This window comes from Danio rerio, chromosome 4 (assembly GCF_052040795.2).
Source record: "Danio rerio strain M-AB ecotype USA chromosome 4, GRCz13ab, whole genome shotgun sequence".
In the NCBI taxonomy this organism is placed as follows: Eukaryota; Metazoa; Chordata; class Actinopteri; order Cypriniformes; family Danionidae; genus Danio; species Danio rerio.
The window spans coordinates 13,979,425-13,992,833 of record NC_141024.2 but is presented as its reverse complement, the minus strand read 5'-3'; the positions used below and the strand labels follow the sequence as shown (position 1 = coordinate 13,992,833).

At 38.0% G+C, this 13,409-nt stretch overlaps 1 long non-coding RNA gene across 1 annotated transcript in view; it reads right to left on the bottom strand.

The window, feature by feature from the left end:
- The window catches only part of LOC147844665 (uncharacterized), an 892,045-nt gene that overhangs the window by 657,446 nt on the left and 221,190 nt on the right, over nt 1–13,409 (bottom strand). The window lies entirely within an intron of this gene.

The window sequence follows — 13,409 nt, the reverse complement described above, 5'->3', positions numbered from 1 at the left end:
TTTGGTACTGACTAATCTGTATATGAAGAAATATATTATTGTAAAGCATACTAAAGAAAATATGAATTTAAAAGAGAGATCTGAGGGGTGTAGTCATTTATGCTGAGCATTTCAAATTATAAATTATTCACCAACACCAACATCATCGTCTGGTACATTTTATGCACCAGTGCAGACACGGTTGATAAAAATCTATTATATTCATTCTCTTTGCTCAAAACTCCAAACAGGTGGCAGGTGTATCATAGGTTTACAGACTCCTTTGAGCCCATTAGGATTTTGGGCCAAAACAAAAGCGCAGATGGCTGAAGTAGCATTTCCATCTGGTTAATAATGCAGTCAGGTTTATGAAATGAGCCTGTGTGCTGTTTAGTGATTCGATCTGTTGTCATCCTCTCACATCAATGGAAAAAATCAATAGATACAGTGCTTGAAAGCTGTCTTGCAAATCAACACTCCTGACACACAGCTTGACTGATAAGAGATTCAACAAAATGGTGGATGGTTACATAATAAATGAGTCATGTTCACACGTTAGACTATATTTGCATGCACACTCCCTGCCCACGCAGACTGTCTGAGCAAATATAAACATGCAATCACACAAAAAGACAGGAAATATATATGCCTTTATAAATAGGGTTTGAAAGAGAATCCAGCACTGATTGTACAAGGAATTTCCTCTACCTGTGTTTCCTTGTTAACACAAATCACCACTATATAAAATGCTTAATATTATTTTAGTTCATTAATCATGTTTGAAGTATTGTTGCAAATAGTGTAATTCAAATCACTAGCAAAGGGAAAAAAATCAGTAGGAATACGGAAATTATGACTGTCACCTCATGACCAGATAATTGTTTTATTTTAGATAAAATCATAACACTGACTCATTCAACATCTTAATACTAATACATACTTTCTGTACTCATTCACATTATGTTGCTTACTCTGTCTGTGTACATAACAGATCTATCTTCAAAAGAAATTGCCTAAGGCCATGGGGCATATTTTTGTCAGCTCCACTGTCATACATTCACCCACACTGCACATATTTAGCAGGGTTTATTTTTACAGCCATCTGGTGGATTCTTGTAGAAAAGCTCGGAAACACCTCTGAAAATCTTAAGCTTTGGCTATTCCCATCACCAGTGAATCAGATATGATGCACATATAAGTTGAGAGGCAGTGACTCAAACAGACCAATCCTACTTTATCTAAGTGTGCTACAAATCACTGATTTTCACTTGTTACTTCTCATTTTCTTACATATGTATCGTATGAAAGCATTTACTTCCAGTATCCGAATTCTTTCATTGCACTTTAAGACATTATAGCTTTCTCATAGAATGCTTGCTTGAGGGGTTTGATGTATCTTGATGTATTTGTGCATTGAATTCAAAGCTCACAGGCAACTTTAGCTATACTTGAATGGTTCAGTGCCTTAAGCTAAAGATGGAAGAAGCATCTCTCATTCCCAGTATTCCTTGCCTCTAACCCCCACATTCCCAGTATTTTCTGCTTTTGGGAACCCCCTCTGGCCAGAGACATGGTTTTGCAAGCAGATGCAAGGCTATAAACAGCATAGTACTTGTTGCCACATTGGAAACTTTGGCTGAATTTAGACTCTTCTCTCGTCTTAAATTCAGTCAAACCCTACCTTGAGCATGTTGCCTTTTTTCATTATGGCTACTGGTACAACATCTGGCCTGTATAAAGTGGCCGAACGGATTGATTGTAGGGGGAGCTAAATAACAAAGCACACATTTGTCTTAGTCTGTTGCATTAATCGAATGTGAGTCACTATTAGGCAGTCTGCACAGAACGGTAGATTTCAGCGCAACACGCTGCACATATGTTGCTCTGGGCACATGATAGTATTGTGCATGTTTAAAGAGCCACCATTCAGCTTGTCTCTAATCGTTTGTACATAGGGTAGCCCTTACACAAATTACAAAGGCCAGTCCAGGGCTGTGCAAATAATGTGTTGCTTGGCAACAATGAATCTCTATTATCAGCCTGAATATCAGAGGCCTTGTTTACATCCTGCAACAGACAGAGTTTACAAGGCAGGAACAGGTCTAGTTCAAATTACATTTTGTTTTTGATATTTAAATTCATGGCTATTGTTGTCATGTCGGTGGCTTGTAACATGCTACCTTCTTTTGCATAGCTCCAACGGCTTAGCTTACTCAAATGAAGCCTACGCTAAAATGTCTCTTGGCACATCTGTTTGATTGATGACGCTGAAGGCTCAATTACCTAAAGTGTTGTTCTACAAACAAGGTTAACTACAGACCTGTAGACCAATCAGCTCATTAGAAAAGTGATGAATAGAGAATAACATCCAGTTACATGATCTCTCACTGAGGGGGTGAAACTAGCATGAGTGTTCCATCTGCACCAACGAAAAGAGACACCAGACCCCCAACCTGAGATGCAGCATCACTTTTTAAGCGTCCCTCTCTGGTGGTTTACTGTGATGTTTAATGTATCTTCCCAACGGACGGTTAAATAATTTTCAGTTAAATGTGAATTAATATTTATATTTTACCAGTTGTTAAATATTAGTGCAGTGAGGTAATGTAAACAGAGAAAGCTGCACAAACTGCACTTGGCCTTTTATAAATACATCCATTCATAAAAAATTAAATTAAAATTCCCCTAAACTGCAGGCAAAGCTGAAAGTGGCAACTATCAAACTAACTTCCCTCTTCATCAAACCAAGACAACAACCACCGACAGCTACAGACTTACTACTTCAGTGTCAAGTAGGAAGCCGCTGAAATGCTTCAATGAAGCTTGTTCACACTGCAAGGTTATGAAGTACCACAGTCATTCCTGCTGGGGTAAAAAAAGGAGCTTCCAATTTCCTGCAGCTGCATTTACACATTCATTCACTCAACCAGAATAACCATGGTGGAATATATTGTGCAGTTCTGGTCACTATGAGGATGCGATCACAGTATAATCAAGTGGAGACAAACATGAGGTGTGGCGCCCTTTTGGCTTTTGGTTATCTCATTATTTTCCTTGCAGCCTGAGAGGCAGACATTGTCAGAGTCTTATCTGGTGTTTGTTTTCTTTAGCAAACGAGAATGCAGGCAAATACTTATTGACATGTTCAGAGAGTGACATTGAAAGTGAAGACTCACTAAAACCTAGTGGGAAGACTCCAAAACTACAATGCAGGCATCAAACAGTAGCTTGGGAGAGCCCAACACAAAGACTGCTCCTTAAGTGAAGCCACCCAATTTTCCTCACCAATTTCTTAGGCAGCATCACATCTATCCTCCCATGATTGCATTGTGACAAACTGAAATATTAATTAGTCCATAACATATAAGTATTTAATGTCTTTAGATACTCAAGTACAATATTTTTTTTCTTGCACTTATTAGAATACATTTATAAACATATTTGTTTGTGCTATTCAGATTTATATTTATTCAAGTTTTTTTATAGTCAGTTTAATCTCTCAAGGTGCTTTTTTGTATGATGCTTAGTTTTGTTAATGTAGATCATCTCAGAACAGTCAGAATGGTACTATAGAACACTTGCAGCAAGACACCAAGTGGCTAATCCCACTGCTAGTAAAAAAAAACTTTCAATATTTCTTTATCTTTGGTTGACAGAACTTACATTTTATCTCTTTCATTGCTGTAAATATGAAGATTTCCCCTTTTTGTGTTGGATTGTGACAAAGCTCTCACCATCTTAATGATTAATCTCAGGGGTAATAAAGAAACATTTCTAATCTTCTGCTCTGCTTATTCCCAAATGAATCTTATTGATTTGTTTTTTAGTGATGCCTCTTTCCGAATTCTAAAATTTACACCAAAGCCATTTATTAAAGCCACTCAAGTTAAAACCTTCCTCTTACCTTAAAAATGAGCCTCAGTATTAGCAAAGGCTTTAAACACAGCTCATCACATTCTTCATGAATCCAATCTGTCCATCAGGCTAACAATTCAACAGTTTTCTTTTCATTCTTCACTTCTGTTAGGTTAAAATATGGCATAAAAACAATTAAAAAATATATATAGAAAAACAAATATTTACAGCAACTAATGTAGTTTGAAACCAATTGTCTTACAGAATGTTGTAATTATGACTTAAGGCTTGTTACCTCATATACAAACACCCAAGCCTTCTGCTAGCCAAGCTCACAGGGACAGAGCATGAGTAGATGAGTAGATGTGTGACAAAGTAAAATTACACTGCTTAATTATTAATAGGGTTGAAAACGAAATTGTGTGTGTGCTAGAGAAAGACACTCATCTCGACTCCTCCTTGCAAAGCAATAGTCCTCGTCACTCTGTAATTGATCCAGTTTTATCTTTTACAACTTAATTCTACAGATTGTTTTACACTGTTCTTGAAAAGAACTATTCTGTATAACTCTAGTGAAACAACAGGATTAACGTTGTGTCGATCATCGCTCCTTTAGTCAAGAGAAAGCTTGTATCTGTTTACCGGTAAATGACAGCATAGCTTCTACAGAAACAGCAAGGCAACACAGAGAATAGTATGTTAAGTTACGGTCTTATTATTTTTGTTAATGAAAATTTCTGAAACAAACTTTGAGCAATTTAAAAAATACCCAAATTGAGTGTTCAGAAATTTCTACTTGTAACTCCTATCTGTAATTAGAGTATTTCTTTTTTCTTTCTTTTTTTGTCTATGCTGAATAGACACAGTCTTATTTGTTGATTGCAGGTTTTGTAAAACATCTGGGCCTAGACTGGCTGACCACAAAGCAGTTTTAAGCAGAGAAAAAAACAGCTTTAGCGCCCTCTTGATTTTATCTGGCAGTTTCAACAACATGAGAGCCAAAAGAAACACCAAGAGAAATGTGATTTACAGAAATAATGAAAGAGTTCCCCAGGCTAGTTGCGTGGTATACTGATCTTCTTTCTCACTAAGGACCTAAATCTACGATCAGGTGGTCTACTCTGCCTGGTGGCCATTTGTGGCAGAAAACTAATCATTTCCACACAGTGGACATTTTATTCACTAGAGCAAATTTAGTGACTATAAAAAATCCCATAAGACAGGCTTTTTGCTGTTCAAGTTACACCACTAAATGATGGAGGATTGCTCACATGAGAGTATTGTGTTTAAACCCAAGATGTTTGTTTGTAAAGTTCACACAAGTCCACAAGCTGCTTCTGAAGTTGCAAGAAATTTAACAAAATATTGTTCAAAACATTCAGCAAAAAAAGTATATAAACAATATATGCAGGGTTTTGTGGGATAGTTCTCCCCAAAATATTTGTCTCTACATAACTGGTGCTCATTGATCTTGCTTTTCAAATTAGTTTAGCATTTATTTATTACTTATTTAAGGAAATAACTTTGGACCCCACTTACCTTAAAGAATACAAACAACAAAAAAGACATACATATATCTAGGATTTCATTGACATGCATAGCACAGGTTTGGGTCATAACATTCATTAATTCATTTTCCATTTGGCTTAGTCCATTTATTAATCAGGGTCAACAGCGGAATGAACCACCAACTTATCCAGCATATGCCCTTCCCGCACAGTGGAGGCCCTTCCAGCTGCAACCCATCACTGGGAAACACCCATACACTCTCATTCACACACATACACTACGAATAATTTAGCTTACCCAATTTATCCATAGGGCATGTCTTTGGACTGTGGGGGAAACCTGAGCACCCAGAGGAAACCCACACAAACACAGGGAGAACATGCAAACCCCACACAGAAATGCCAACTGACCCAGCCGAGGCTCGAACCAGAGATCTTCTTGCTGTGAGGCGACAGCGCTACCAACTGCGCCACTACGCCGCCCTTGGGTCATAGCATGCAACACTAAAAACAATACTGAAATAATTTTCAATAATTTGCCTGACATTAAAAAAGACTCCCTTTAACAACCAAAATAAAATTAACAAAAGCAAACCCACTGATTATTAGCACATATGTAGTGCGTGTTGTCCAATTCAAAAATATTCTGAAAGTTAGTGGGGTCTTGCGTCTTTCTATGCCACCATGCCATCTGTGACCATCTGTGCTGTCGTTACTGTGAAACTATAAAAGCTGATGATCTCTAGCCTGATGGTACAGTGTGATTGTGGGGCATGGAGCCTGCACAACAGTGTCTATATTTTGTAGTATCATGTTATTCTCAGGGCACAGTTTGATAGCCATTGTGATCCTCGGGCTAAAGTTTTGGACCCCAACTATATGCCTTGCAAAGCGAGGTGCCCAGTAATTCAGCCCTAAACTAATCCACCTGTAAGACACTCACTGTGATCTAACCACGTGTTAACCTCACAGTACCACAAAGTACTCACATAAGAGCTGTCACACTAAACTCAAGTGTGTCTCTAGGGTTAACATAACTCAAGTCACATAGAGCAATTATACAGATACACTCATTACACTTGAATTTGAAGATTATGTAACTTATCTGTTGTCCCATGCGACATGTTCTCCTATGAGCACACTGTTTTGTTGCTTAGTTACATGTAAAGTATATCAGCTGGCCTCTTAGTGCTTAGCTTTTTTGTTCATTGTTTTTTCTTCATCTGTTAGGGAGTTTTTTGGTGTAGGAGTCAGGAGTGTGATGTTGCCTTTGATTGACAGGAGAGGTGTCCACCCTTATGGGGTCAGAGGTTGTAACCGTGACCTGTTTCCCGGTTAGTACAGATCAGCTGAGAAATACCTCCGGTACCCCCCTCCAATGTCCACACCCTGTTCCATGTTGTCCCACAAATACCACACAATTCCCAGAAACCCTTCATCATTGTCCCCTTAAGCTGCTTCGGAAAAAAATAGCTGAAGAGAGAACTTTTTTTTAAAAGACAATTTTCCACAAGCCTTTTTAGCCAGCAAACTATCCTGCTCCACTGTATGTCCATTAACTTCTTTAAAGTGGCAAGCTAGCGAACTTAACCTCCTGAAACAAATCATTTTATTTTTGGCAGCCATTTCGTGGCATGGCGAGACACTCACTAACCCCGTCCAGCTGTCCCCTCTGCTCTTTACTCCTGGTGCAAGGCTTTCTTTAGGGCAGGATTAGTTTACCTCTGCAGGAGTGATCTAACACACACATACACACACTCAAGGAGAGTGACAGGTTGAGAGGCTGTATGGGGCTCCTCATGGCCTTTAGAAAGCTGATTCACAGTAGATGCAGGTGAATCAACAATGCAGCCATTCTCTGAACACTGCCCATCCTGAAATAGAGCTTCAGGGCAAACACTTTTTGTTGAAGCAACAGCCATGTGGTCATTTTATGACTCCCCGAATGCTAATAAATTGACTACCCACAAATAGAGCAGTTTTAAGTTAGCAAATTGATTAACATTTATCATCATGTTTTGCAAGGTGCTGTAAGCATCTTTTTATTGGAAATACATACAGTATTATCATGACTCCCTGTCATTTAGCACTTAAATTAGGTGTCTTTATGACAACACTATATATGGGTGTCTTATATGGTTGTTATAATGGTTGCAATTTACATTAGTGCCAGTTTTTTGGTTGGTGCTGGATGCAAACTGAAATTTGCCATCTTTACTTAACACTCATGAGCCACATAATTGTTTTGCCTAATCACTTTGCATTGATGACATCAGTACAGCACTGATTCGGATATAGCGATCAGAAAGTTAGCTGCTGGTTTCTAGTAATGATGTTTATTGAGTGGTGTACTAATGTCTGCTGTTACCCTATATAAGTCTATTATGTATTCCACTCTCTTTTCCACTCCTTCCAACACTGTTCTTTAATGTCTGTGTGTCCCAAGGCTTGGAGAATAATTCCATTAGCTAGGCGTTCTCACAAGGGTTTATACGTGAGCTGATGATACAATCATGTCACTTACGGCCTTGAATCCTTGACAGATGTTTAGTTGTGTTCTCAAAAAAGAGCAATTAACTCTCATATACTCATAGCAAAATCTGTTGCAGTCTAATTATGCCAGAAAGAACTAATGTTATCATTTTTATTATACATTTTACTGGAAATTATAGAGAAGATTTTGTGCAGCTGAGAGTGCCATGGATTCTCCAAAAAACAGTATTGGCGCTTCTCCAGCACCATAATCACCAGATGAAAATGCATGAATTGTTGTTTTCCCAATCAATCCTCCATCTTATTTTACAACATGCAAAAGTGGGGTCTCATGGGCTAAACTCACTCCACTGATTAAGATGTTGCTATGTTGAGCCTTGCTAAAACACTGAATTATTTAAATGACCACAGCATTCATACTTTTTGCGGCAATTAGCAGACTGTAATGTAAAAGAAATTGCATGAATTGCTATTAAAAATCATGGTATTCTAATCTCACATCACAGAATAGAAGAATGCACTTGAGGTTAAGAAATCTGCATAAATCCATCAAAAATCGATAGAGAAAGGAATCCATGTCATTTAAAATCGATCTAGACTTAGAGTATACATGGAGAAAGCAGTGGTTCCCACAATAAAATAATAGTCAGTTTCTTCTTGAAGAATTTACAATGAGCACCACTCCATATCAAATGTTTGATAATGTCTTTATTAGCACGTAGCACACCACAGTCAGAATAGATCTTTTATAGTCAGTAATGTACATAAAATCACGTCCTTTGTTTAAGAGAGGTCGTAAAGGACATCTGCTGTTTGTCTTGCCAGGCCCATGTGATTTCTCACCTCACACTGCCACTGATTAGGTATCCACTCTCCAGTGGACAACTTAATCTAGTCCAAAATACCCTTCCATTTATTTAAGCAGAGTATTTTAAATCTGTGCTAATTTAAATTCATGTGGTGGAAATTAACTAGCATGCACGCTTGGAGATTCTCTTAAATAGAGACCTTAAATAAAGGGCTTGGTCAGCTCTCTCTGGCCCGTGGTGCATCAGGCCTCTGCGGAAGTCATAGAGGACGCAGCCGTTTAAAGACAAGCGCCTGGCATGTGCTGACGGACATGGTGGGATCTGCTCTGGCAGGCTTGGCAAAGGCTTTCATGAAACTTATTGAATGATACAGTTCCAAAAACAGACCCCATGCACAGAGTGACCCAAATGAACCCATTCACCCAGACCTGCACTCTTCAAGCCACCAAAGCTATCCTGTGCTTGTCAAAACAAGAACGGTGAACCAACTATATACATTTATGACCTTAGTCTATGATGCATGAATTTTTATGATGCAAACAAACCATATCAGCAAGGAGCAGATTAGCATAGACTTTAGTGCTCCTTTATTGTGTTATGGTTTACTTTTTGACTTGAATCACCTTTCCCTTGCACCTCTCATAAGGTTGGTTGTTATAAGGATTAACTGCAGGCATCACAATACTGTATATGTCTGCAAAATAGCTACAAGTGCAACTACACTACTCCCGATCATCCCCTGTCACTTCTAGAGTGGAAATGCTCCATGATGCCAGAGGTGCTCTGCTTCCATGCATTTGTTCCGTGACCCATAAAATATTCAAAGTGCATATGTACTCTCTTTTATAGGTTTGGCTTGATTCAAACTATTTGCCACATTCAGGGTAGGCCATGTGCAATAAAAAGAGACACTTATATAAAAGTCTTCTTGGTTTATTAGGATCGGTGAGGTTGTTTGGTAAAATCAAGGGGTAATGATGAACAATACATTTAACAGCATTTCAACTAATTATTTTATAGATTATTTCATAGGTGAAGTTTATTAATAAACAAGTTTCGAGAGGAGCACATGCTTATAATTGATAGCAGCTGGTCCTCATTAGCTAATGTATGATTCACCAATCAGACGATTCCTAAATGACTATAAATAACCAGAGTATCTTACCTCAGCCATCTTCGTCTTGAAGAATCACCCCTTCCACCCCTACTCCTCCCCTTTCCTTGTCAGGGCAGCACGGAGGCCCAATGGTTAGCATCATTGCCTCTCAGCAAGAATGTCACTGGCTTAGATCTTACCTGGCCAAGGTGGCATTTCTGTGTGGAGTTTGCATGTTCTCCCCATATTTGCATGGGTTTTCCCTGAGCTCTCCAGTTTCCTTACACAGACTAAAACATGTAACATAAGTAAATTGAAAAAATCTAAATCGACAAGTGTTGAATTCAGCATACACACTCCATAGCTAATTCTTAATCTACATTTACTTTATCAAGCAGGGGAGTTCTCGAGACCTATCTGAGCTCATACTCCCCTCTCACGCTGCAACGGGAGGGAGCCCGGGGCTCGAGGATCTCATGAGCTTAGGGCTCTCTCCCAGGACAGCATGAAAAACACGCATTATAATCAATCATCAGCTAAGGGCGAACTCTTGAATTATTATTATTATTTTTTATTATTTATTCACTTAGATTTGGATGGATACTGATATATTTGTGAATTTCATTCATGTTTGATACTGTCATACAGAAGAAAATTTGATTGAAAAAAGAAACAGCTACTTTTAGAAACATCTGGAACACTTTCTCTGGTTATTGCTGATGAGAGGTCTTCTGGTTACAGATTTGACACTGTCGTAATCTTCACGAATTGATACTGAGTGCTGAGGTGGTAATTTGTGGCACTGCTTTGCTTGCAGTTAAATATAGAAGGTTACATGGGCACATTGGCACAGTGCAAAATCTCACGACGCACAAAAAGAAGGTGCTGGTCCCTCTGAGAGATAAAGATCGCATGATGCAGTATTTAGTGAACAGGTGTTGTTCCTGCACGCGGGTGCATGTCACTTTAGGATGGGACAGAGGAGGAGCTCAAACTATAGATTACAAAGAGCAAAGTAAAATCAGACCAGTGCTGAAAGCTTCACGATGGCCTCAGATAATCTTAGACAGGCAATAATCTCCAGGAGTAAGTGTATAAACACAAACACACATGCTTCGGTCTAGATCCTGTGACATTGAGCACACGGCTAACATATGCACAGGATTGACACCTCATTGTAAGTGAATTGTAGAGCGTGTGCCCTAGTGACCAAACTGGTGGCCTTCCAGTTTTCAAAGCAGGTCTGATGCTGAAGTAGCAACTGTGGCTCTAAGCCTAACATTTTGCTAGATATCTGATAGGCGGATGAATGACCTCCACATACTGTAGGAGAGCTGACTGTAAATGCACTGCAGCTGTTGGCCATATATGTTTCTTTCTCACAATAATGGTCAAACCTGAGGAATTTCACTAATTCATCAGATGCTCATAATGCTTACTTAATACAGAATTAGGTTAATTGTGGGCTGTAATTTTACCAAGCAGGTTTTAGTTACTCTCCTATCATGCCCAAAAATCCCTTAAATACATTACTTTAAATGGCTTTATAAAAGGTAATAGGTATTTTAAAAAATCATCAATAAAGACGTTTTATCTATTTTCTTTATTTATTTTTTTAATTCCACAAATAAGTGTAGAGTTTGTAGCTTCTAAGCAAAATAATGCAGCATTTTCCCAGCACCTTATTATAAGATAAGCTTCAAAATACACATCAGACAATTTGTTTTGGTTTAACTTTCTCTGAGGTGTTCTTAGGACTAAAGGAAATTATTTTTCCTAAACCTACTTTAGAGGACACTTTGAGGAACACAAACCTCTTTGTGCTTCCTTTACAATGTATTCATTATCTATTCAGAAACATTTAACGTTATCCGCGGACTGCTGTTTGATTCTTCCCATTTATGTTTCAAGTGAACTTTCAGGTAGCTTATCTGAGACTACTGAGGCAAGCTGCCATTTGCGTCAGATGTAACAAGCATGGATAATCGTCTTTTGGTTTGTTTTCTAAAGAAGCTAATTTATCAAGGTTGTTTAATGCTCATCTAAGGGTGCAGAGGGAGTTTTCCTGACGACTGAACATGTCTTACAAATATTAGAAGATGCTGGCAAGTGTGAATAAAAAATTGAGTGAATATTGAAAATAAAAACAAATGAAAAAATGTCTGTTACTGACATTCGCTTAGTCTTACTTTTACTATCACATATCCATTAAATATAAAGAATTAAAATGCCATTAGATATCGCATATCCAACTTTTTCAATATTGCAAATCTCATGAATTTAAAATGCATTTAAATTTCCCTGTACATTACAGAAAGATTAAAATTATGCTATAGTTATTAACTTTATAAGTATTATTATTATTCATATTTTGATATGCTAATTAACTACAAGTATGATGCTGTCATCAAGAGGTTAACAAGTCAAACTGCACCATATATTATAACTAAAGTTTGCAAGGAAAAGGCTTGTTGTGCCCTCTAGTGGTAAATATATTGAAGTACATGTTGGTGAACATTTTGACTAATGAGAATTCATTTCATAAATAGTCGTACTATTTGATTATAACTTCAAGACAGTGTGATATTATTTTTAGCTGACAATTAACTTTAGCTAAGGTCACTTAGCAGTTGGGTTTGTGTCTTCAAAATGGGGCCCATCCTAAATCATTCCTTGTAGGAATGAGAGGAATGCCTGTCAGTTGGAGAGAAAAAGGTCAGACCGAGTCGGTACAAGGTTGTAAGGGCGATACAACCATGGGTAATGCCTAACCAGATAATCAGAGCATGAAACTAGGGAGCTGTTACACCCATATTTGAGCACAGCAGGAGAAACAGGACATGAGAAACAGCACACATGCTCTCTCTCTCTCTCAAACACACATACACACACACACACAAAATCACACGCACAATTACACACTGACTCTGCAATGAAGTTAAGCCTGGGCCACTGAAAACCTTGGTTGTGACATGTCTAGTAGGTAAAGAGATGAATGTTGTTACAAATGTACTTTTTTTTAAAACACTATAAAATCACAGCATTTTTTATATCAAGGTCTTATTCTTCACTTGGTGACACCCTCAAGGAGCATTTCATATGCTTTGACTGAAGAATGCGAAAATTCAGCTCTGAACTCAATGGTGAAGCAGCAGTTGAAATTGCAGACATGCTTTTCAATTCACTGTTGACATTTTTGCCTTGCCGTTCCAGACTGTGCACTTGGAAGCTGTCCTGACAGCATTGTGAGACAGACTTGACTCTGCAGGGGGAGCCTGGTCCACCCAATCATGAGCATGGCCCACCCTGGGTAACTGCTAAGATGGGGAATACAACATATCTCAAAATAAGCTTATTCAAATTTCTAGAAGAAAATTTAGTTTTGGGCATTTTTAAAAATAGAAAATAGGACCATAGTTCTGTCCCCACCACATTTGAATAAATTTATAAAAGCAAACTTGTCTATGATAATAGAATAATGGCCTTGAGTTAAATTTTCTTTCAGTATAATTAAATTGATCTTTTTCATAGAGATTAAAAATTAATTCCAGATGTGCTGTAAAATCTGATATAAATCAACCTGATATGTGGATTTTAAGGGAAAACAAGACTTTTTCCCCCGTGTGGTCTTGGATGTTTGGAACCTTCTGGAATATACCAAATGCTAAA